Raw genomic sequence first — 22,655 nt, forward strand, 5'->3', positions numbered from 1 at the left:
AACAAAAACCTTATCTTGAACCCACCTCCTCCATGTACTACCTCACTCACATTTCTCTCCCTTAAAGAAACACTCCTTGTCCCTTGGCAATGATGTGGACGGAGCCAGAAAGTATTATACTAAGCGAAGCAAGTCAGCCCGAGAAAAGACAAATACCGTGTGATTTCACTCATCCGTGGAATTTAAGAAACAAAGCAAAAGGAAAGAAAAGAGATGAAGAGGCAAACCAAGAAATGGGTTCTTAATGCTAGGGAACACACTGATGGTTCCCGGAGGGCAGGCGGGTGGGGGACGGGTAAACAGGAGATGGGGAATAAGGAGAGCACATGTGCTGAGCACAGGGTGTCGTATGCAAGTGTTGACTCACTCACTGTACACCTGAAACTAATCTTACACTGTATGTTAACTATCCTAGAATTAAAACAAAAACTTAACCAAAAAAAGAGGGGCACCTAGGTGGCTCAGTCAGTTAAGCGTCCGACTTAGGCTCAGGTCATGACCTTACTGCTCGGGAGTTCGAGCCCCTCGTTGGGCTCTGTGCTGACAGCTCGGGGCCTGGAGGCCACTTCAGATTCCGTCTCAGTCTCTCTGCCCCTCCCCTGCTCGTGCTCGCTCGCTCTCTCTCTCTCAAATATAAAACGTTAAAAAAATTTAAAAACTCAACAAAAAAAAGAAAGAAAAAGTCCTGCAACTTCCAATTCAAGAGGATGACGTAGGAAGACTCTGAAACTCACCTCCTCCACAGAACACACGAAATTACGCCTATTAATAGAACAATTCCTCCTGAAGAACTGAGGGCTGACTGAGCAGCTACACAACAACCAAAGACAGAACAGCTAGAGACGGAGATACGGTGACAAAGAATGCCCACCCCCGACACCGTGCACTGCAGTGGGGAAGGACAGTACTGAGAAACCAGGAGATCCTTCTGTCCTTGGGCCCAGGAAAAAAACCCCACAGTTTAACAGAGCAACTAGCATATAAGAGAGGCAATGCCAGACCTCCGCCAAGCAGCAGAAGAGCTGCAGGAAAGCGCCAGGACAGAGGGACTGGAGAACGGAGAACGACACATTAATGCTCCCACCCCACCTAAAAAGCCTAGACTGGTACAGGGCCAGGCACCACGACAGGCAGGTCCAATTCTCCCAACAGCCTGTGCCTTCTGCCAGCCCAGGGTCTGCGAGCCCACACCAGCCCTAGAAGAAAAGCCACAGTTTGAAAGGGTGGACCAAGTGTGGGAATGCTCTCTCCCTCTCCACGTCAAAACACCAGACCGTAGAAGGGTCTGGATGCCCTCAGAGGCAGATTCCAACACGGAAACTGAAGGGTCTGGATGGCGTAACCGGTGGGAGCGGTCATCACAGGGACTTTGTGACCTCAGCAAGCCCAGGACCCACAAGCCCACACCAGCCGTCCTAGGTTACTGGGGCAAAGAAAACAAGCTACAGTTCTGTGTTTTATGTGTGTTTTAACTTTTACTGGGTTTTTTTTTTTAACTTTTTAAAATTTGTCTTGTTTTCTTTATATGTTTTTCTTTTTGGTTTTGTCCTTGTTCTCTTTTTTCTTTTCTCCTTTTATTATTTTTTCTTCTTTAAATTCTTTTCTCTTTAATCTTTCTTTAAAAAGCCATGGTTTTGGGGCACCTGGGTGGCTCAGTCGGTTAAGCATCTGACTTCGGCTCAGGTCTCGATCCTGCAGTTCGTGGGTTCAAGCCCCACGTCGGGCTCTGTGCTGACAACTCAGAGCCTGGAGCCTGCTTCGGATTCTGGGTCTCCCCCTCTCTCTCTGCCCTTCCTCTGCCTGTGTCCTCTCTCTCTCTCTTAAAAATAAACAAACATTTAAAAAATTTTTTAAAAAGCCATGGTTTAAAATTTTTAAGTTTATTAATTTATTTGGGGGAGAGAGAGAGACAGAGAGAGCAAGCATGCATATGAGTCGGGGAAGGACAGCAAGAGGGGGAGAGAGAATTCCAAGCAGGCTCCACACTGTTAGCACAGAGCCCAATGCAGGGCTCGAACTCACAAACCGTGAGACCATGACCTGAGCCAAGAACAAGAGTCAGACGCTCAACCGACTGCACCACCCAGGTGTCCCTAAAAAGCCACAGTTTAAAGGAGTAAAAGAGTACAGCTAAAGTTAAAAGAGTACAGTTAAAAGAGTAACTAAGCACATATGGACACAGCTCCAGCCAGCACAAGTCAGCAAGCATACCCAGTCTGCATAGGGTCTCCATACACAAGACCACTCTTTCAACTTTTGGAGAAATAACCATTTTGCCTAACCCATAGAAACAAACACAGAAAGTTAAGCAAAATGGAGAAACAGAAGAATATGTTCTAAAAGAATAAAAGAAAAGAAAAAGCCTCAGTAAAAGAATTAAATGCAACAGATTTAAGCAGTATGCCTGAAAACGAATTTAAAGCAATAATTGTAAAGGTCCTCAGTGGGCTGGAGAAAAGACTGGAAGAGTATCTGATGAGATTCAACATACATTCATGATAAAAACTCTCAACAAAATGGAATTGGAGGGAACATACCTAAACATAAGAAAGACCATATATGAAAAACCCACAGCTAACATCATCCTCAATGGTGAAAAACTTGAGCTTTCCCTCTAAGGTCAGAAACTAGACAAGGACATCCACTCTCACCACTTCTCTCAACATAGTCCTGGAAGTCCCAGCCACAGGAATCACACTAGAAAATGACACAAGGGGCATCCATATTGGTAAAGAAGTTAAGCTTGTCACTACTCACAGATGACATGATACTATACACAGAAAATCCTAAAGATTCCACCAAAAAACTACTAGAAGTACTAAACGAATTCAGTATAGTGGCAAGACACAAGATGAATACCAGAAATGAGTAGCATTTCTTTACACTAAAATCATAGAAGAGAAAAAAGAGAAAGACCTGTATACAAAGGGTTCTCACACTGAAAACTGTGAGACACTAATGAGAGAAACTGAAAATGACAAAAACAAATGGAGAGATATTCCATACTCATGGACTGGAAGAATTAATATTGTCAAAATATCCATATTACCCAAAGCAATTTAATAAAGATTCAATGCAATCTCTATTAAAATGCCAAAAGCATTTTCTGCAAAACCATAACAAATAACAATGAAATCTGTATGGAACCAAAGAAGACTCCAAATAGCCAAAGCAATCCTGAGAAAGAAGAACAAAACTGGAGTTATCACAATTCCAGATTTTAAGAGGTACTACAAAGCTGTAATAATTAAACAGTATGGTACTGGCCCAAAAACAGACACATAGATCAACACAACAGGATAGAGATGCCAGAAATAAACCCACATTTATATGGTCAACTAATCTATGACAAAGGAGGCAGGAATATACAATGGGGAAAAGACAGTCTTTTCAATAAATGGTGCTGGGAAACTGGACAGCTACACATAAAAGAATGAAACTAGACCACTTTTTTACACCATACATAAAAATAAACTCAATATGGATTAAAGAACTCAATGTGAGACCTGTAACCATAAAAATCCTAGGAGCCAACACAGGCAGCTATTTCTCTAACATCAGCCAAAGCAACATTTTTCTAGATACATCTCCAAAGGCAAGGGAAACAAAAGCAAAACCAAACTACTGGAACTATGTCAAATGAAATGTTTTTGCACAACAAAGGAAACTGTCAACAAAACAAAAAGACAACCTACTGAAGGGGGAAGATGTCTGCAAATGATATATCCGATACGGGGTTAACACAAATATATAAAAAACTACAATTCAACACCAAAAAGAAAAAAAATAATCCAATTAAAAATGGACAGAAAACCTGAACAGGCATTTTTCTAAAGACATACAGACGGCCAACAGACACATGAAACAATGCTCAATATCACTAATCATCAGGGAAATGCAAACCAAACTCACAAAGAGATATCACCTCACACCTGTTAGAATGGCTAAACTCAAAAAGACAAGCATCAACAAGTGTGGGCAAGGATGTGAAGAAAAAGGAACCCTCATGTACTGTTGGTGGGAATGTAAATTGGTGCAGACACCATGGAAAACAGTATGGAGGTTCCCCAAAAAATTAAAAATAGAAATAGCATATGATCTAATAATTCCACTATCGGGTATTTAGCCAGGGAAAACGAAAACACTAACTCGAAAAGATATGTGCAGCCCCATGTTCACTGCAGCATTATGAACAACGGCCAAGACATGGAAGCCATCTATGCGTGCATCAATAGGCTAACGGGCAAGGAAAATGCGGTATACACACACGATGGAATATTACACAGCTATAAAAAGGATGACACTGTGCCGTTTGAGACAACATGGATGGACCTAGCAGGTATCACACTAAGTGAAATAAGTCAGCCTGAGAAAGACAAACGCCATATGATTCTACTCATAAATTCCATCTAAAAAATAAATAAATAAACAAACAAAAAGCAGAATCAGAACTATAAACACAGAGAACAAGCTGATGGTTGCCAGCAGGGCAGGTGGTAGCGGACTGGGCAAGATGGGAGAAGGGCAAATTGGGAGATCAGGCCTCCGGTTATGGAATAAGTCATGGGAGAAAAGTGTAAGGAATACAGTCAATGACACCGTAATAGCCAAGTAACGGGAAAGACGGTAGCTACACTTGTGGTGAACATAGCATAATGTATAAACCTGTCAAATCACTAAGTTGTATACCTGAAACTAATGTAACATTGTGGGTCAACTATACTCAAAAAATATAAAATAAAAATACCTTGCAAGAGCTGTCAACACGTATAGTTTCTGATCTCTGACCCCACCCCACCCCCCCCCCCCCGCTCCATTATCTCATGAACCAGGCTTTCACCCCCACCTTTCCACCAAAATTGCCTGTCGTGATGTCAGTGACTTCCAACGATACATACAATCATAGATATTCAATCATCTTATAGGACCCTCTCTGCAGCACTTGGCATACTGACCATTCTCTCCTTACGGTACTTTCTTCACTGACTTCCGGGACCCCACGATCTGTGGGATCTTCTCCTACCACGTCAGCCACACCCCAAGTCTCCTTTGCTGGCTCCTCCTCCTCTCTCCCACTTCCCAACGTCGAAATGCCCCCATGAATCTGGGGACCACCCCATCCGATTTCATCTAGTTCCATGACCTTGAAATACCAACCGCAGATGCTTCTATAACCACCCCCAGATCTCCCCTGAACTTCAGACTCAAATGTCCAGCTGCCTGCTCAATTCCACACCCCTGCCTGAATGTCGAATAGTTGTTTCAAACCTAAGTCAAAACCAGAACTCTTGACTCTCCCCACCCAACCGCACACACAACCACATCACACCCTGCCACCTCACACACCACCACCACCATCATCTCACACACATCACCGTCATCACCACCACCCATCACACCAGACCCTCTCACAACTCTCCCCATCTCGTTTAAAGGCAATCCCAACCTTGTACCTGCTCAAGGCAAAAATTGTGGTGTCATCCCTGACTCCTTCCTTCACCCTACATCCAATGCACCAACAAAATCCTGCTGGCTCTATTTTAAAATATATTTTCTGGGGCGCCTGGGTGGCTCAGTCGGTTAGGCATCCTACTTCGGCTCAGGTCATGAACTCGCAGTTCGTGAGTTCGAGCCCCGCGTCGGGCTCTGTGCTGACAGCTCAGAGCCTGGAGCCTGCTTCAGATTCTGTGTCTCCCTCTCTCTAACCCTTCCCGCTCATGTTCTGTCTCTGTCTCTCAAAAATTAATAAACATCAAAAAAAAATTTTTTTTTAACTAATAAACTATATTTTCAGAATCTATTTCTAACTGTACCCATTGCCACATTCTTGGTCCAAACCAACATCCACTCTTGCGTGGATTATTGCCATAGTTAGTCTCCCTGCTACTATCCTTAATTCGCAAAGGACATTTTCAGTCCAGGAGCCAGGGATCCTTTAAAACCTAACTTCATCTCAAGCTTCAGATCAAAACCTGCCAATGGTATTCCCTCTGAGAGAAAAAAAAAACAAAATCAGTGCAAAGACCTGCAAGGACCTACATAATCGGCCTCCTGTCACCTCTCTGACTCTATCTCCTACCATCCCCTCTTCTCCGTGCATGACACATGGGCTCCTTGCTAGCTCACAGCCACCAGGTACACTCATCCCAGGGTCTCAGGGTTGCCTAGATGCCTCAGGGCTTTGCTCAGAGACCACCAGTGAAATCTTCCCGGGCAACTCCCACCTCACCACATATACACACACCTGCTACTCCCCTTCCCTGCCCTGTTCCTCGACCACAGCATCTCAGACCTGCTTCGATGTTTTCATTACTTGGTTAACATCTACCTCTTTCTACTAGAAGATGTACTCCACAAAGGTAAAAGTTTCTGCGTGCTCTGTCCACTGTGTTATCCCCTCTGGTGCCTCAAACTACATCTAGCACATTGCAAGTTCTCAATAATTTTTTTTTTTTTTTTTTTTTACTATAGATGACCCAGTCTAACAAGAGACGGCCCGTGGCTACCCGCTCTGTCCCGACTATACTAAACCTTTTCCATATTCTCTGAGTATGCCAAACTAGTTTCTGACTCCGAGGGCTCCACACTCGCTTTTTTTTTCTGCCTGGAATATCATCCCCCAAATAGCTGTATGGCTTGCTGTCCACTTCTCTATTCAAATGACACCTCCTGGGAGAGGCCTTTCCTAACCACCACATCGAAGACAACCACACAGAGACCAAGCATCCACACACACTCACACTGACCTCTAACCTGACACCGTAACTGCAGAACAGAACTCCGTATCTCTCACCGCAGTGTCACCTCCATCAGGAAAAAAGGCATTACCTCGTTTTCACCACTGTCTCTGTGACGCCTACAACAATGCCCAGCACAGAGCAGGCAAACAGTATCTGTTGACCAAATGAATGAATAAGATGCGTAAGGTAAATTTAGCTCATCTTTCTTATACTGGATTGGAATCTAAAGCAAACACCTAATAACCCTCAGGGTTTCTTCTACCACTGTTAGTCTATGAAATAAAGAGGCTAAATGAGAAAGGCTAAGACAGGTACTGCCTTCAAATGTTACTAAAGAACTAGTGAAGGACTGTGAATTAAAGGACACATTAAAAGCCATACTTTTTAATTACACTTTTTACACCCCATATAGCCCTGTGTATTGATTCAAGGAAGGGAAAGGAATGGAGAAAGAAAGAGGAGAGGAGACATACAACATCATGCAGTACGGGGAGTAGGAAACATTGCTAAGCCTCTCATCTTCTAGAACTGAAATCCAAAGAAGCAAAAAGATGTGCACACCAACAGAGTTACATTTACAACCCAGGCCTCAACGCCAAGCCGCCCCAACTATAGTTCTGCCTCATTGGCAAAGCCCAAACAACGCAAGAGTCTAATGTGATGTGAAGAAATAAACATATTCCGGGAAAAAAAAAGGGGGGGGGGGGGGCAAAGGAAAAACAGGCCTTCAAGAAATGCAAATAGCCAATAAGCACTGGAAATAATGCTCAAGCACACTAATAGTGAGTGTTTAAACAATAAATTATTTTTTTGTCTACCCCACCGATAAAAAAAAAAGGCGGACAAAACCCTATTGTTGGCCGAAAGCATGGTAAAGCTGGTTTATTCTTTCCAGAAGTCTTCCTAGCAATACATATCAAACTTTAAACCATATATATCCTTTTCTAAAATGTTTAGTTTGAGAGAGAGCGCACACGCACTTGCGCGTGAATAAGGGAGTGGAGAGAAAAAGAAGAGAATCCCAAGCAGGCTCCATGCTGTCAGCGCAGGGCCCAACATGGGGCTCGAGCTCCCAAACCATGAGATCATGACCTGAGCCAAAATCAAGAGTGAGCCACCCAGGCTCCCCAAGACATATACAGTATATCCTGTGATCCACCAATTCCATTTCTAGAAATTCAATTTAGAGAAACAAATGAGAACAAATATAAAGCAGAGGATCGTAAATCTGGCTGCATAAGGACTTGAACCATCTCATCACTATTTGTAAAGCTTTTCCTTCCAACAAACTGGTAGAACCGTTAGCCCTCAGAAATTTGTAAATGAGTAAGAAGGAAATGAAAGTCTGAGACTAAAAAGAAACAAGACAACATTGAAAAGAAACAGATCATACAGTTTTTTTCTCAAAAGGCTGAGGAATTCAAGTTTGACGAAGGGAATATAAATCGTCAGTGAAAAGGGAGATACTGAAAATGTTAGGAAAAATATATAAAGCAATATCCCATAGTAGTGTTATTTGCATTTGAGATTTATTAGGAGAGTTTTTATAGTATCAAATACCCAGGTCCCATTCTGAATTATAATCTCCAAGGAGTGGAATATAAGGACATTAACTTAAAGCTTGCCCAGATGATTCCACTACACATCCCTGTGAGATAATTGAGAACCATCATTCTCCCAGAGATTCTCAACCTTTTTTTTTGTTAAGTATTTATTGAGAGACAGAGAGAGCTCAAACAGGGAAGAGCAGAGAGAGTGGAAGACACAGATTCTGAAGCTTGAGTGCTCATTGCATTCACCTGAGGAGCTTTTGAAACCTACCCGCAACTGAGCCCCAGGGCAACTCAATCAATCAAGGGGAACAGGGGCACCTAGCAAGCTGAGTAGGTAAAGCATGCAGCTCTAGGTCTCTCAGTCTTGAATTCAAGCCCCAAGCTAGAAGTAGAGATTACTTTAAAAAAAAAAAAAAAAATGGGGGAACAGAGCCTGGAGATTGATACTATTTTTTAAACCTTCTAGTAATTCTTACATGTGTAACCACATTGTGAACCAAAGTCCTAAACCAGTAGTTTTCATAGTTCGTGGTTCCCATATCAGCATGATTAGCACCACTGGGAAACTCGGGAGAGATGAAAATTCCCGGGCCCCACGCCAGACCTACTGAATCAGATACTCTGAGTAAAGCCCAGCAATCTATAACAAGCCTCCAGGTGATCTTGATGTGTACTAAAGTTTGAAAATCTTTACCCTAGAATTACTCTTTCATAAAAATCATCGAGAATGTTCATCAAAAATATACTACCTCATCAGCTGATTTCAACCAGGGTGCCAAAAAAAAAATTTAATGGGGGGAAAGAACAATCCACATGCAATGAAAGCTGAAGCCCTTCCTCACATTACATACAAAACTTAACTGAAAACGGACCACAGGCCTAAATTTAAAAGCTAACACAATAAAACTCTTAGAAGAAAATATAGATGTAAATCTGCATGATGTTAGATTAAGCATTATTCCTTCCTTAGTTATGACACCAAAAGCACAAACAACAAAAAAAACTGGACTTCAGCAAAATTAAAAATTTATATGCTTCAAAGAACACCATCAAGAAAGTGAAAAGAAAACTCACACAACGGGAGAAAGTATTTAGAAATTACATGTCTGATAAACATCTAGTACCAGAATACAGTGAGTACACAAGTCAACAATAAAAAGACAAACAACCCAATGTAAAATATGACAAAAGAGACGAATACACAGGTCTCCAAAGGTATACAAACGGCCAATAAGCACATGAGAAGATGTCAATATCATTACCTATAAGGGAAATGCAAATCAAAACCACAATGAGATACCACTTCACACACACCAGGATGGCTAAAATAAATAATAACAACCACAGCACTGACAAAGATGAATATATATTAGATCATCCAGAAAGAGAAAAGAATACAGGACCAAGCCTTGAGGAACTCCAAATTTAACTGCCAAAAAGAAGACGACCAGCCTATCATAGAGACTAAGAAGCAGCAACCAGAAAAGGAGAAAATCAGTAGGGGATAGAAGGCAAAGGAAGACAGCATGTCAAAGAGACCAACAAGGTCAGTGCTGCTGAATGTACAAAAAAGGCTGAAATTAATGAAAATGTCTCTTAGATTTACTGATCCGGCATGATATGGAGACGATGGCATTTCCAGATACTGACGGTGACAGCATTACTGAGACGCTAGACTGCCTTTGTGAACATTGCAATGTGGAACACTTTATTCAAGCATAAAAGGTTTGAAATAAATAAGTACCTTGATTATCTGCAATCAGTCTCAAATCCTCTGGAAAGAGAAGTCTGGAAAATAAAAACTCATTAGAAAAAGCGAGCTCCCAACAAGTTCACAAAACCACATAAGGGCTCTTTAAAACTACTTAAAAGGGATTAGACTGCATAAAAGAGAGCTTTCTACAGCAAAGTGAATGATGTGCCACACTACTTCCAACTCCTTACTGACTGGGTCAGGTGTGTTTACATCCACCGAATTTGCCACGATGGTGATTCAGCGTCTGGCCACGGTAATAAACACTGCCCAGCACTACAACACGTCTGCGTGATTCAATTAATACCAACTACAAAATAGGAATTAGGCAGTGAGGGACGTATCCAGATCACCTTCCACCAGAAAAACACGTGGCGTCCCGAGATTCAGAGAGAGGTTTTAGGAGTATAAAAGGGAACAAGAGTGGAAAATCAAGCCACTGGCTCTTCCGGCCAACTTCTGTTTCAATTCTTGAGGTACAGCTCTGTGCAAGCTACCGAACTGCGAACGCCTCGTCCCCATCCACCACACAAATTCAGCGCAAGTGGGAAAACGAATGAAATTAGATTTGACAATAAGGGACGAGTTCCTTTAAATATCCCTCGCAGCCCTGCAGCACGCAACGCCAACCACTCTGTCCTCACTTCTGGCAGCGCTCCCCGCCTCCCAATTCCCTGACCCCAGCTGGCAAGTCCCGTTTCAACTACGAAACGAGCCAGCAAACGGCCCGAGAAAGGCCGAAACGGGGGAAACCAGGCTCCGCCATTAAAGAAGCTCTAGCCACACTCCGCCCCACACTGATTCCCCCCGCCACCCTTACCCAGAGGTCAGGGAATAACACACCGGTCCAAAGTGAGAGGATCCACACGCCGTTCTGCGGATACGGGAAACACTTTAGATGGAGCTCGCCATGACACTTACGTCCCGCCACGTTTATTTGCGCATGCTCCAAGACGGTGGCCGGGAGAGGGCAAACTGCCTCATCGCTGAAAGCGCGAGTTCAGGTCTAACTTGCTTGGGTAAAGATTACAGTTAGAATTTTTTTGGTTGCAAGAGCGAAATTAGACGCCAGAATCTCAGGTTCTTAGAATCGCTTAACAGCTATCTTCGGCCGAGCTCTTACTATGTGTCAGGCACCATATTAAGCTCTTAACATTTATTACTATCATTAATTATTATTATTATTTTACAAAAGGGGAAACAGGGAGTGTAAGTACTTGCCTAAAGTTACTCTGCTAGTAGTGGCAGTCCTCTGTGCTGAATTCAATTCTGAAAGGACCTGCTGTTTTCATTTCATTTTACTTGCTTCCTCAACCTTTTGTGAAATGAGGTCATACTGGAGAGGAGAGTAGAATAGGACAAAGAACAATTTGATTAAACAACATAGATCATTTAACACCAAGAAAGAAGGGTTTTTTTATCCGTTAGAAGACAGTGTAGCGCCAAATATTAAGGCAGTTTAGCAGAGAAAGAGAACTTTCGTGGAGTATACTGATTCTGACCTAGTTCCCTTGTAAGTGTTAGCTCACGTTATTATGTTTTACCCAGGACACTGTGCTTGACCTTGTTTACCAGAAGAGCGTCTCCTCTTTCAAAAATGAAGACAGTTCGCCATGAGCAAGAAGTCAGAAATCATGAGCTTTGTTTCTAGTGTGATTCCTTCTAATTACAATACCACCCTCTGCTCACCATTTCCATGAAAAAAATCTAAACTGTGACCTAGAGTCCTCTGCAGTCCCTACCCAGCTGAATTAGAATTGCATGTTTATGTTGTCCCATCTCTTTTACTGTAATCCCACTGCCTAGCACATAATCTTGCACTTAATGGCCTCTCCGTCAGCATACCTTGAATGAATGAATGGATGAATGACTCCACCCTTTTTCCCCCAAGATCTAGTTGAGTTCAGGTAAAGAGATTTTATTGAGTGCACACCACATGATCTCTAGCACTGTGCTGGTTGCAGAACTAGAAAGGAATAAAGAGACAAGCCCCTACCACTATTTCAGGCTCCTCCACAGGTACAGTTTTGGTGGAGAAGAGCAATGGCTGAGGAAGATGAATGCACGCAGACCAGTGGAGCCCAAGGGGGAGGTTCTTCTTTTTACATGAGGGGGTCTAGACTCCCCACAACAGAAGTGACAGAAATGGAGGAGGGTAGGCCAGGCCAAGGAGATAGTAAGAGCACATGCATGGAGGCCTGAAACTGTAAACTCTTATATAAGCAAAAAGAGTTAAAGTGAGTGAGGAAGGTACAGAAGGGTTGATAGAGAAAATGCAGGGACCAGAAGTTGAGCCTTGTTTGCCAAAATAAAGATATTAGACCTTATCCTGGATGTATTAGGTAGCACGAAAGTGTCTGAGCAGATTATTCTTTCTGGAGGATGGGTTTGAGGACAACACTTCAGACATGAATAAATATTGAAAACCTGAATGGACTCGTTGGCTGCGAGGAATGGGGAAATGGGAATGGGGGGTGCTTTTAACATCAATCACTTGAAGAGCCAGTGACCAAACCTCTAGGAATTTATCTGACAGAAATGCTCACAGTTACACAAAATGACGTATGTGCCAGATGATTCTTTGAAATGTTGCTTGTAATAACAAAATACAGAAACCCTCTCTGGCTTCTCAGTGGGGATTTGTTAAATACATTTATGGTATCTATACAGCTCTTTAAAAAGAACAAGTTTGCCTTATGCTCTCTCGCTCTCTCTCTCACACACACACAAAATAAATAAATAAAACTTTTTTAAAAATTTTAAAAAAAGAACAAGGTTGCTTTTAATGTACTACCCAAGACATTGTTAAGCGGAAAAAGAAAGTTTCAATATAGTGTTTACAGTGTCTGAGTATAGTTATTGCAATATATACGTATATAAATTTATATGTTGACTATAGGAAGATTTACTTTTCCTGTATTCCCTTTTGTAACTTTTATTTTTGTACCATGGACATGTACTACTTATTCAAAAAATAAAGACACATTTGATGAATAAAATTAAAATGGCACTTGATAATTTATAAGTTACTGGTCTGTTATTTTGTAGTATTAAACTTTGATTTTCCTTTATATTAATACTTAAATTAAAAAAAAAATTTGGTGAGATGTACATAACATAAAATTTACCATGTTATCCATTTTTAAATGTGCAGTTCGGTAGCATCGAGTCCATTCACAGTTTTGGGCAACCATACCCCATCCATCGCCAGAACATTTTCATCCTCCCAAACTAATCTGTACTCATTAAACAACTTCTCTTTCCCTCTCCCAGCTGGCCGCTGGCAACCATAGTCCTATTTTCTGAGTGTATAAATCTGACTACTCTAGGTATCTCATATAAGTGGAATCATACATTTGTCCTTTTGTATCTAGCTTATTTCATTTAGCATAATGTCTTCAAACATGTCAGTATAGTAGCATGTGTCAGAATTGACTTCCTTTTTAAGCCTGAATAATATCCCATCATATGTATATATATGTGTTTATAAAGTTTATAAAGTTTAAATCTCTCTGCTTTGAGTCTCAAATTAGACTATCAACTTCATAAGAATAGACACTTGTTACTGGCTTTTCAGCCCATAATGTAATATTAAATGTTTTGTAAATGTTTGGTGGTGGGGCACCTGGGTGGCTTGGTTGGCTAAGTATCAGACTCTTGATCTCAGCTCAGGTCTTGACCTCAGGTTTGTGAGTTCAAACCCCACGTTGGGCTCCATGCTGGGTATGAAGCCTAGTTAAAAAAAAAAAAAAAAAAAAAGTTTGGTGGTAGAGAAGCCAATTTGTGTGCACAAAGACACTAAAAATGCAAGTGAATCTATAAAATAATAGTAAAGGCTCACCATTTTTGAGAACTTAGAAGTGTGTGTCAGTAACCACATTAAGCCCTCACTGAATTATCAGATTCATCACAATAACTCTATAGGTAATCCTATAAATTAATAGTACCATTACTATTCTTTTATTATGCTCTGTTTACAGAGAAGAAAACTGAAGCTTAAGTAGTCCTATTTTGGTCTTTTTTTAACAACTTTATATGAACACTTTAGAAGAAAGAAACGATATGCTGTCATTAAAAATGCAAAAATTCACATAGACGAAAACAGTGTAGAGGAAAAACAAAAGGCAGAGCCTGTGACTCTTGATCTTGGGGCTATGGGTTCCAACCCCACTTTGGGTGTAGAGCTTGCTTAAAAATAAAATCTTAGAGGGGCGCCCGGGTGGCTCAGTCAGTTGAGCGTCTGACTTTGGCTCAGGTCATGATCTCACAGTTTGAGAGTTCGAGCCCTGCATCGGGCTCTGTGCTGACAGCTTAGAGCCTAGTGGAGCCTGCTTCAAATTCTATGTCTCCCTCTCTCTCTGCTCCTCCCCGGCTCATCCTCAGTCTCTCTCTCCTTCAAAAATAAATAAAAACATTTAAAAAAATGTTTTTGAAATTGCTGTGGTCTTTGAACTAATGCTGAATTTTCTCCATGGCTTCTAACCACCAGAGGTCAGAGTGCTATGCTTCCAACAGTGGCTATGTGTATTCTGTCGGGTTACACAAATAGGTTTGGCTCAACTCTATAATTAATTTTATCTTTTGATTCTTCCACCCTTCGTATGGGTGGTGTGGGGGCTGTGCCTATGGGCCAGGCCAGAGCAGTGGAGCCACAGGGCGGGTGACCCACGCTAGGCGGGGGCGAATTTCTTGCTCTCGGTCAGCCCCCAGAACCCGCAGTTGGAGCTTTGGAAACTACCAGGTGGAGATCACTTGCCTGGGGCTCAAGCAGTTTCAGACGAAAGTAGATCTGAAGGTTGAAGGGAGAAATCAGGGAATTCTGAGGATGGCCATGAGCCTCCCTAAATCCAGCTTACCTATGTTTACTTCCGGGCTGTTGAATTTTGTGAATGAGTAAATGCCCCCTTTTTATTTCTTAAGCTAACTTGAGTGGGTTTCTTTGACTTGCAACTGAGAGAGTACTTCTAAACTTCTTAGCTTTACATAGTGTCTTGATTTTTTTTTAAGTTTATTTATTTATTTTGAGAGAGACAGAGAGAGCGAGTAGGGGAGGGGTAGAGAGAGAGGGAGAGAGAGAATTCCAAGCAGACTCTGCACTGTCAACACAGAGCCCAATGCAGGATGGAACTCACAAACCATGAGTTCATGACCCAAGCTGAAACCAAGAGTCTAATGCTTAACCGACTCAGCCACTCAGGTGCTCCCATAGTGTCTCGATTTAAAAAATAGGAATTTATATCTTTTGTCTAACTCCCTGATTACTTATAAATAGCTGCCGGAAAGAAGCATATGCTTTTTCTGTTTTTCAGTAATACATATATATACTGTATACAGAGTAACAATGATTGTTCTTTTGTTATTATTTTTAAGGTTTATTTATTTTTGAGAGAAAGAGAGAGACAGAGCATGAGTGGGGGAGGGACAGAGAGAGAGGGAGACACAGAATCTGAAGCAGGGTGCAGGCTCTGAGCTTAACCGACTGAGCCACCCAGGCGACCCTAACAATGACTGTTCTGAATGCTCAGAGGAAAAAAAAAAAAAAAAGACCGCAACCTGCCCTCTTAAGAGTTTATATGCTAGCTGGTAGCAATATATGATACACAATAAAAATGACATAAGTAAAAATTTTATGTGTGTTCAAAGTTGATTAAAAATGGCCCCAAATTTGTAGCAAATTAAGGATAACTGAGAGGGAAGTCTGGCATTTTTTTAAAGATGGTGGTCAGAGTAGGCCCATTGAGAAAAAGATGTTTAAGCAAGGGCTTGAAAAAGACGAGGAGGTTAGCCAAGGAATGTGTGTGGGGGGGGGGGGGGGCGGGGGTGGATGGGTGGGGGGAGCATTCAGGGAAAAGGGGTCCTGCCAGTGGAAAGGGACCTCACCTGACATGTTCAAGAGATGGCAGGCAGATCAGAGTGGTTTGAATGGAGTGAGTGTGTAAATGCATGAATAATAAGAAAGGAGGTCGGAGAGTGAATGAAATCACGTGAAATAACTTCAACACTTTTTAAAGTTGCAAAAAATAGTACAATATATTTATGCATAACCTTCACCCAGCTGCTCCAGATATTAACATTTATATAGCCAAAGTACAATCATCAACACCAAGAAATTCACATTGACACTGGGTAGTATGAACTGTCCCAATCCGGGACAGTTTCTCATTCTTTCTTTGTCTTTTGTGCCCTTGACACTCTTGAAGAATACTGATCAGTTATTTTGTAAAATGCCCCTCAATTTGTGTTCGTCTGCTGTTCCCTCATGATTAAATTCAGGTATGAAGTATTGGAAACACTACCACAGAAGTGATGTCGTGGCCCTCTCCGCCCATCACATCAAAGAGGCAACTGATGTTGAAATGTCTCATTACCCATGATGTACTTTGAACACTTGATCTCTCCAGTGGAAAGTTACTATCTTTCCCTTTGTTATTAGTAAGTGCCTGTGTGAAGACACTTTGAGATTGTATAAGTATCTTGTTTCTCAGCATGTATTCATCCACTAATTTTAGTATGCCTTAATGATTCCTGTAAGCAAAAATTAATACTACGGTGTTTGCCAAATGATAATTTTCCATTGCCATCATTCCTTCTACTTTTATTATTAGATGAGCTGTTCCTTCCCATCATTTATTTATCTGTCCAATTATTTATTCATATTACTATGAACTCATAGATATCTATTTTATTCTATGGTTTATAATCCATTACTACCATTATTTTGTTGCTTCAAGTATCCCAGATGTGGCCATTGGTCTTTGGGATGGCTTGTGTTCTTTTGACAAGTTTGCTTTGTTTGTTTGTTTGTTTGTTTGTTAGCACCTTCTTATTTTTTGGAACCACAAGATTTTCCAGGCTCATCCTGCTCTTTCTCTGCCCCTTGAAATCAGCCAATTCTTCAAGGAGTCATGGTTCCTTTTAGTAAGAAGTAATATTCACAACCCAATATGAATACTAGGTATGCTCATTACTAATGAGTGTCATTGCCTTAGGAGCTCAGTTTTAACCTTCTTAAACTCCAGATGCCTATTAGACATCCAACTGGACTGTTAATTCGGCAGTTCATGGATGATTCTGAAGTTTAGGGGAGAAGTTTGGGCTGAAGACGTTAACTTGCGAGTCATTGGCAGATAGCTGGCATATAAAGCCAAAAGACTAGATGAGATTAGCTATAGAAGGAATGTAAATAATGAAGAGAACCAAAGACTGAGGGCTGGTGCATTCCAATGTCAAGATGAGGGAAGGGGTGCCTGGCTGGTTCAGTCAGTAGGTAGAGCATGCAACTCTTGATCTTGGGGTCGTGAGTTTGAGCCCCACGTTGGATGTAGAGATGATGTAAAAAAAATAAAACATTTAAAATTTTAAAAAATAAAAATAAATAAAAGGTAAGGGAGAAGAATAACCGGCAAAGAGAACTGAGGAAGAGTAACCAGCAAAGTAGGGAGAAAATGGTATCCCAGAAGCCAAATGATGAAGGTGCATCACAGGGAGTGATCAACAGTGTCAGATGATGCCGATAGGTCAAGTAAGATGAGTGAAAATTAATCATTGGATTGAGCAACTTGGAAGGACAATTCTGGTGGAATGGTGTGGGTAGAAGGTAAATGACGTGGATTTAAGGGTGAAGGAGGGAACAGAACTGTAGACAGCATGTATGGACAACTCAGCAGATTTGCTGCAAAGGGCAGCAGAAATATTAGACTGTAGCAGCGGAGAAAGTGGGTTGATAAAGAATGACTTTATATAACACTGTGTGTTAAGTATACTGGAATAAAGATAACATTTTTAAAAAATAAAGAGGGACTGTTATTGGAAGATAGGAGAAATAAGAGATTGTTCTATGCCAATTAAGAACAATCCCATGGAGATGGAGAAATTGATGCTATAGTACAAAGAGGTAGAAATTATTGAAACGATATTCCTGGGGAAAGACAGAGACTATTTTCTAAGCATCATATCATAGGACCTGAAATATAAATATTTGGAGAATAGATAAAGGTTGTTCACTTAGTTTAAAAAATCAGATACAGGGGCACCTGGGTGACTCAGTCAGTTAAGCATCCAACTAGTGATTTCAGCTCAGGTCATGATCTCACAGTCATGAGATCAAACCCCCTATCGGGCTCTGTGGTAGGTGTGGAACCTGCTTGGGATTCTCTCTCTCCCTCTACCCCTCTGCACCTCCCCCCAACATTTTAAATACATTTCAAATGCATCTGGCTAATGTTATTTTAAAACTCAAACTTAACAAAATGTGACTTAAAAGAAAAAAACCTAGAGCTTTCTAATGAGATGTTCATTAGCAGTGACCATCAAAAGTCAACAAGGGGTGCACTCAGTTGGAAGACATGCAACTCTTGATCTCAGAGGCCTGAGTTTGAGCCCCACATTGGGGGTAGAGATTATTTAAAAATACATAAATAAATAAACTTTAAAAAAAAAAAGCATCAACTAAAATAGGGGAGCCTGGCTGGCTCAGTCAGAAAAACATGATCTCTTGGTCTCAGGGTTGTGACTTTGAGCCCCACACTGGGTGTAGAGATTAAATAAATAAATAAATAAATAAAACTTTTTAAAAAGTCAATTAAAATATTATGCTAAAAATCTATTTTACTGGCAAGTATCAGAACGTGGTCACTTCCAGGAAGATGTGGAAAGAGAAAATCCTTTTTTTCTTCTTTAACCATAGGACATTTGTGACTTTTGTTAAAAAAAAAAAATGCATTCATTAATGCTCTCTTTTAGCCACATCTCTCGCTGGCTTCTTTCCAAATATTTTCTTACTAGTGATAAATCTATCGGGAAAATTCAGAGATCTGCAATTCCCCCAAGAACAAATCTCTCTGAGAGTGAATGGTAGAAATAACAAAGGCCACGGAGTGCTTTGCTATTCAGAAACTCTGCCAGAGAGCAGAACAGAGCCTGATTTTATGAGAATTTTACTCTCTGAGGCTGCAAGAGAAACCAAGTTTAAGTTGAAATACCCAAGAGGGGAGGAAGAAGAGGGGTATTCTATTTTGTTTTACTCAGTTTTTAGATTATTTGGTAATTCTACATTTCTCAAAGACCCCCTTTGGGGTTGTTGTTCATTCAAGGAGAATAAGTGAGAGAGAAAAAGAAAACCTAACCCTGGACAAAATAAAGGAAACAATATTTTTTTGTCTTACTTTTTGTTGTGTTCTTATATTTACCCTCTATGATTTCTCAATAAATGATTTGTAAGGAGGCAGAAAAAATGTTTAGTAAAAAGGCACTCAGCGAATAATTACAATATTTATTTTCAAAGCAGATTTAATTACTTTATGCATAAATACAGGCAGAATTCATATCCTAAATGAATTTGCTCAAAGCAAAACTATACTCCTTGAAGTTTTGTTTTTATATAACTATGATGTATTATTATACAAAAGAAACATATGTTTACTTTTTTTTTAAGTTTATTTAAAATATGTTTTATAAGTTGATTTGATTGTTGATTACCTTAACTAATGGGGGGAAACAATGCAGTAGTTAATCCAAAATAATCAAGTCTTTTATATTTGACTTTCTTTTTCAAAAATTTCAATAAATTTCATATTTAGCCATGAACGCGGAAAATTTGAACATTCTAATTTTTTTTTAACTTCAAATAAAGCAGTGAAAACATACTGAGTAAAACCTTATTTAGCTCATAGGCTGGCCCTGCACAAATTACACTTGTAATAAGTAGATGGTAATTAACCACCAAGAAGTTTCTCAGCTTCCTTATCTATCATTTGGCAACTATGGCAGATAGTCATTGTTTTTCCTTAGCTGGAAGAACCTACTCTAATTCCCTGTGGTTCTAATTCCATGACTACTTCAGCCTCTACTAGTGGGCAAGTAAGACCAGTTCAATCAGAACCTTATATTCCTCTGACCATAGTACTGGATTTCATGCATACATAAAACTCTGGCCAGGCTCAGCAGCATATCCTATCCTTCCTGGCCATAGGCTCATGGATGAGCACATGGTCACCCACTAGGAGTCACCAACTGCCATTTTTACAAAATATGACCATGCACTTCTGGCCCTCGTTGATGGATCTAGACTTCTGTCCCAAACGGAGCCAATCACAGCTCTTTCCCCATGATTTTGAAATTGAGACTAAGAAAGCCCCGTATCAGTTTTGATATCTCTTCAACAGAAGAACTGTATATTAGGGGGCTTCCATGTGACTATGGGAGAACAGAAAACCTTCTAGAAGAAAGAAGCAATCAGGAAGAGAGAAGCAGAGATGAAATATGAAAATAGAAGTCCTGATTTCAGTCCTCTCAAAGCCAGGCTATATTCTTGACCTTTGATTCTCTGAAGGTACAAATTTGAATCTTCATGCTAGTTTCTTTCTTTGAGGCTAGTCCCGGTTGGTTTCTCCTTGTCAATCAAGAATCTTTATTAATTCTGCAGTCTCTGAAGGTAAGTAGCAGAGAAGGTAGATGAATATGTCGACCCAGGGCTGGGAATTTGTGGGACAGATAGAGTAGAGGGAAAGGAAACTAAAGGTACCAATGAAAGTAAAGTTGAAGTGACTGAAAAGGAGGGTCAAGTGGGATCTGAGAAGAAAGAGAATCCAAAGTGGCCAGACCCAACTAGAAGAAGGGGAGAGACTGGGGAGCTGGAGGGCAGGGTTAAATGAGTTTGCTGCTTTGTGGGAGTCAGGAATTGAGAGAAACGATGTGGTCTGAAACTGAGCTACCAAAGGTAGAAGGGTCCCAAATTGTAACAAGGTCCAGGATGAGGCTGTTGAAAGGAAGGAAGAGTTGGAGTAGAGGTTCAGGAACTCTGGCAGTAAGAAATGGAATGTACAATTTGCCTAGGAGACTGGCAGTAGTTAGATAGAGGGGAACGTGAACCAAGTGGCAAAGCCCTGGTGTATATGTGTTTGTTAGAAATACAGGCAATTGACAGGATGAAAATTATATTGGAGATTTTAATTCTCCTGTGTCAATAATGAGAGACGGAGTGGATGAAGCATTGTGCAAAGGCCCTGACATCTTCAAATATAGAATTAATTGATATTTGGAATCAATTAAATGAAGTAGACCTTTATTTATTTATAGTACATACAAAATGCTCTCTAGGCCATCACTTGTGATAAAAACAGAAATTAATAATGCAAATATAAAACAAAAAATTTAATTACATGAAAAAATTTAAGTTTTCCTAAATAATAGAGTTATTAAGGAGAAAATTAAGAACACACGAAAAGTCTATTTTAAAATAATATTAAAAGGACTTCAATACCTACTCGCAATGTTATTATGTAATTCATTGAACATAACAATAATAAAGTACTTCTCAAAAGCTTTGAAATGCAGGGAAACTCTTCTCAGAAGAAAAATTCATGCTTTTAAAGTATTTTATTACTAATAGGCAACTCAATAAACATTCAATTTAAGATCTTAGAAAATGTGTAAACCCTGAGTGAAATAAAACTAAAACACATGTAAGTAAATTAGAATCTGAAAATGCACTTGACAAATACAACCAAAAGCTTATTTTTAAAAGAAATTACTGTAATGAACAGATGACAGATAAAACACAGTAAAGAGAAAAAACACAATAACTAGAAACAAGAAGGCATATATGGCAAACAAATCAAAAGGAAGATAAAATTATAAGGGAAAATAATTAATACTGCAACAGAATTTATATAGAAATCAGAAAATGTTCATCAAATTCGGTTTTAAAAAAACCAGAAAAAACTGAAAAACAATCCAGTGTTCCTTAACCAGTAAATAGTTAGTGCATGATGCATACATACAATGGAATATTATTCAGCAAGCAAAATGAATGAATCCCTAAAGCAAACAACAATATGGGTGAATCTGAAATACGTTATGCTATGTGAAAAAAGTCAGACCTCCACAGCTACATACCATATAATTCCATCTGTATCACATTCTGGAAAAGGCAAAACTACAGGGACAGAAAACAGATCATCGATTGACAGGAACTGGGGGAAGGAAAGGGTTGATTATAAACGTACAAGAAGGGGCACCTGGCTGATTCGGTCGGTGGAGCCTGTGACTCTTGATCTTGGGGCTGTGGGTTTCAGCCCCACATTGGGTATAGAGATTACTTAAAAATAAAATCTTAAAAAAAAGAAAGAAAGGCAAAGGTAAATGTTTTAAAGTGTTGAAAATGTTCTGTATCTTGATAGTGGTGGCGGTTCCATGGTTCCATGCTTTTGTCAAATCTCTTAGAACTGTACGTGAAAAAATGGTGAATTTTACTGTATGCATATTTTACGTCAATAACCTGGCTCTTACATTTTTTAATGGAGAAAATAGTAAAGAATATACTAAAAAAAAAACAGGTAAAAAGTGCTTTTATAAGATAATAACACCTAGCAATAAAAATGTAAATGATGTGTCAAAGGGGTAAAAGCAGAAATCCAGATCAAAAGAAAACATTAGAGGGGCACCTGTGCGGCTTAGTCAGTCGAGCGGCCAACTTCAGCTCGGGTCATGACCTCAGGGTTTGTGAGTTTGAGCCCCGCATCGGGCTCTCTGCTGTCAGCACAGAGCCTGCCTGGGATCCTCTGTCCCCCTCTCACTATCCCTCCCCGCTTGTGCTCTCTCAAAAATAAA

At 40.3% G+C, this 22,655-nt stretch overlaps 1 protein-coding gene across 5 annotated transcripts in view; it reads right to left on the minus strand.

Moving 5' to 3' along the window:
* CDKAL1 (CDK5 regulatory subunit associated protein 1 like 1) overlaps positions 1-10,982 on the minus strand; it is a 703,328-nt gene extending 692,346 nt beyond the window's left edge. For 4 of the 5 annotated variants that reach the window (XM_042985612.1, XM_015541091.2, XM_007074528.3 and 1 more), the window contains exons 1-2: positions 10,890-10,982; positions 10,038-10,081 (exon numbers count right to left, since the gene is read on the minus strand). The gene's annotated coding sequence lies outside the window, so the exon portion shown is untranslated. Of the gene's footprint in view, positions 1-10,037; positions 10,082-10,866 lie in introns of all 5 variants that reach the window. The other variant, XM_007074529.3, reaches the window with a different exon arrangement.
* Positions 10,983-22,655: the final 11,673 nt, after the last annotated feature.

The sequence above is a fragment of the Panthera tigris genome, chromosome B2, assembly GCF_018350195.1.
Source record: "Panthera tigris isolate Pti1 chromosome B2, P.tigris_Pti1_mat1.1, whole genome shotgun sequence".
NCBI classification, from domain to species: Eukaryota; Metazoa; Chordata; class Mammalia; order Carnivora; family Felidae; genus Panthera; species Panthera tigris.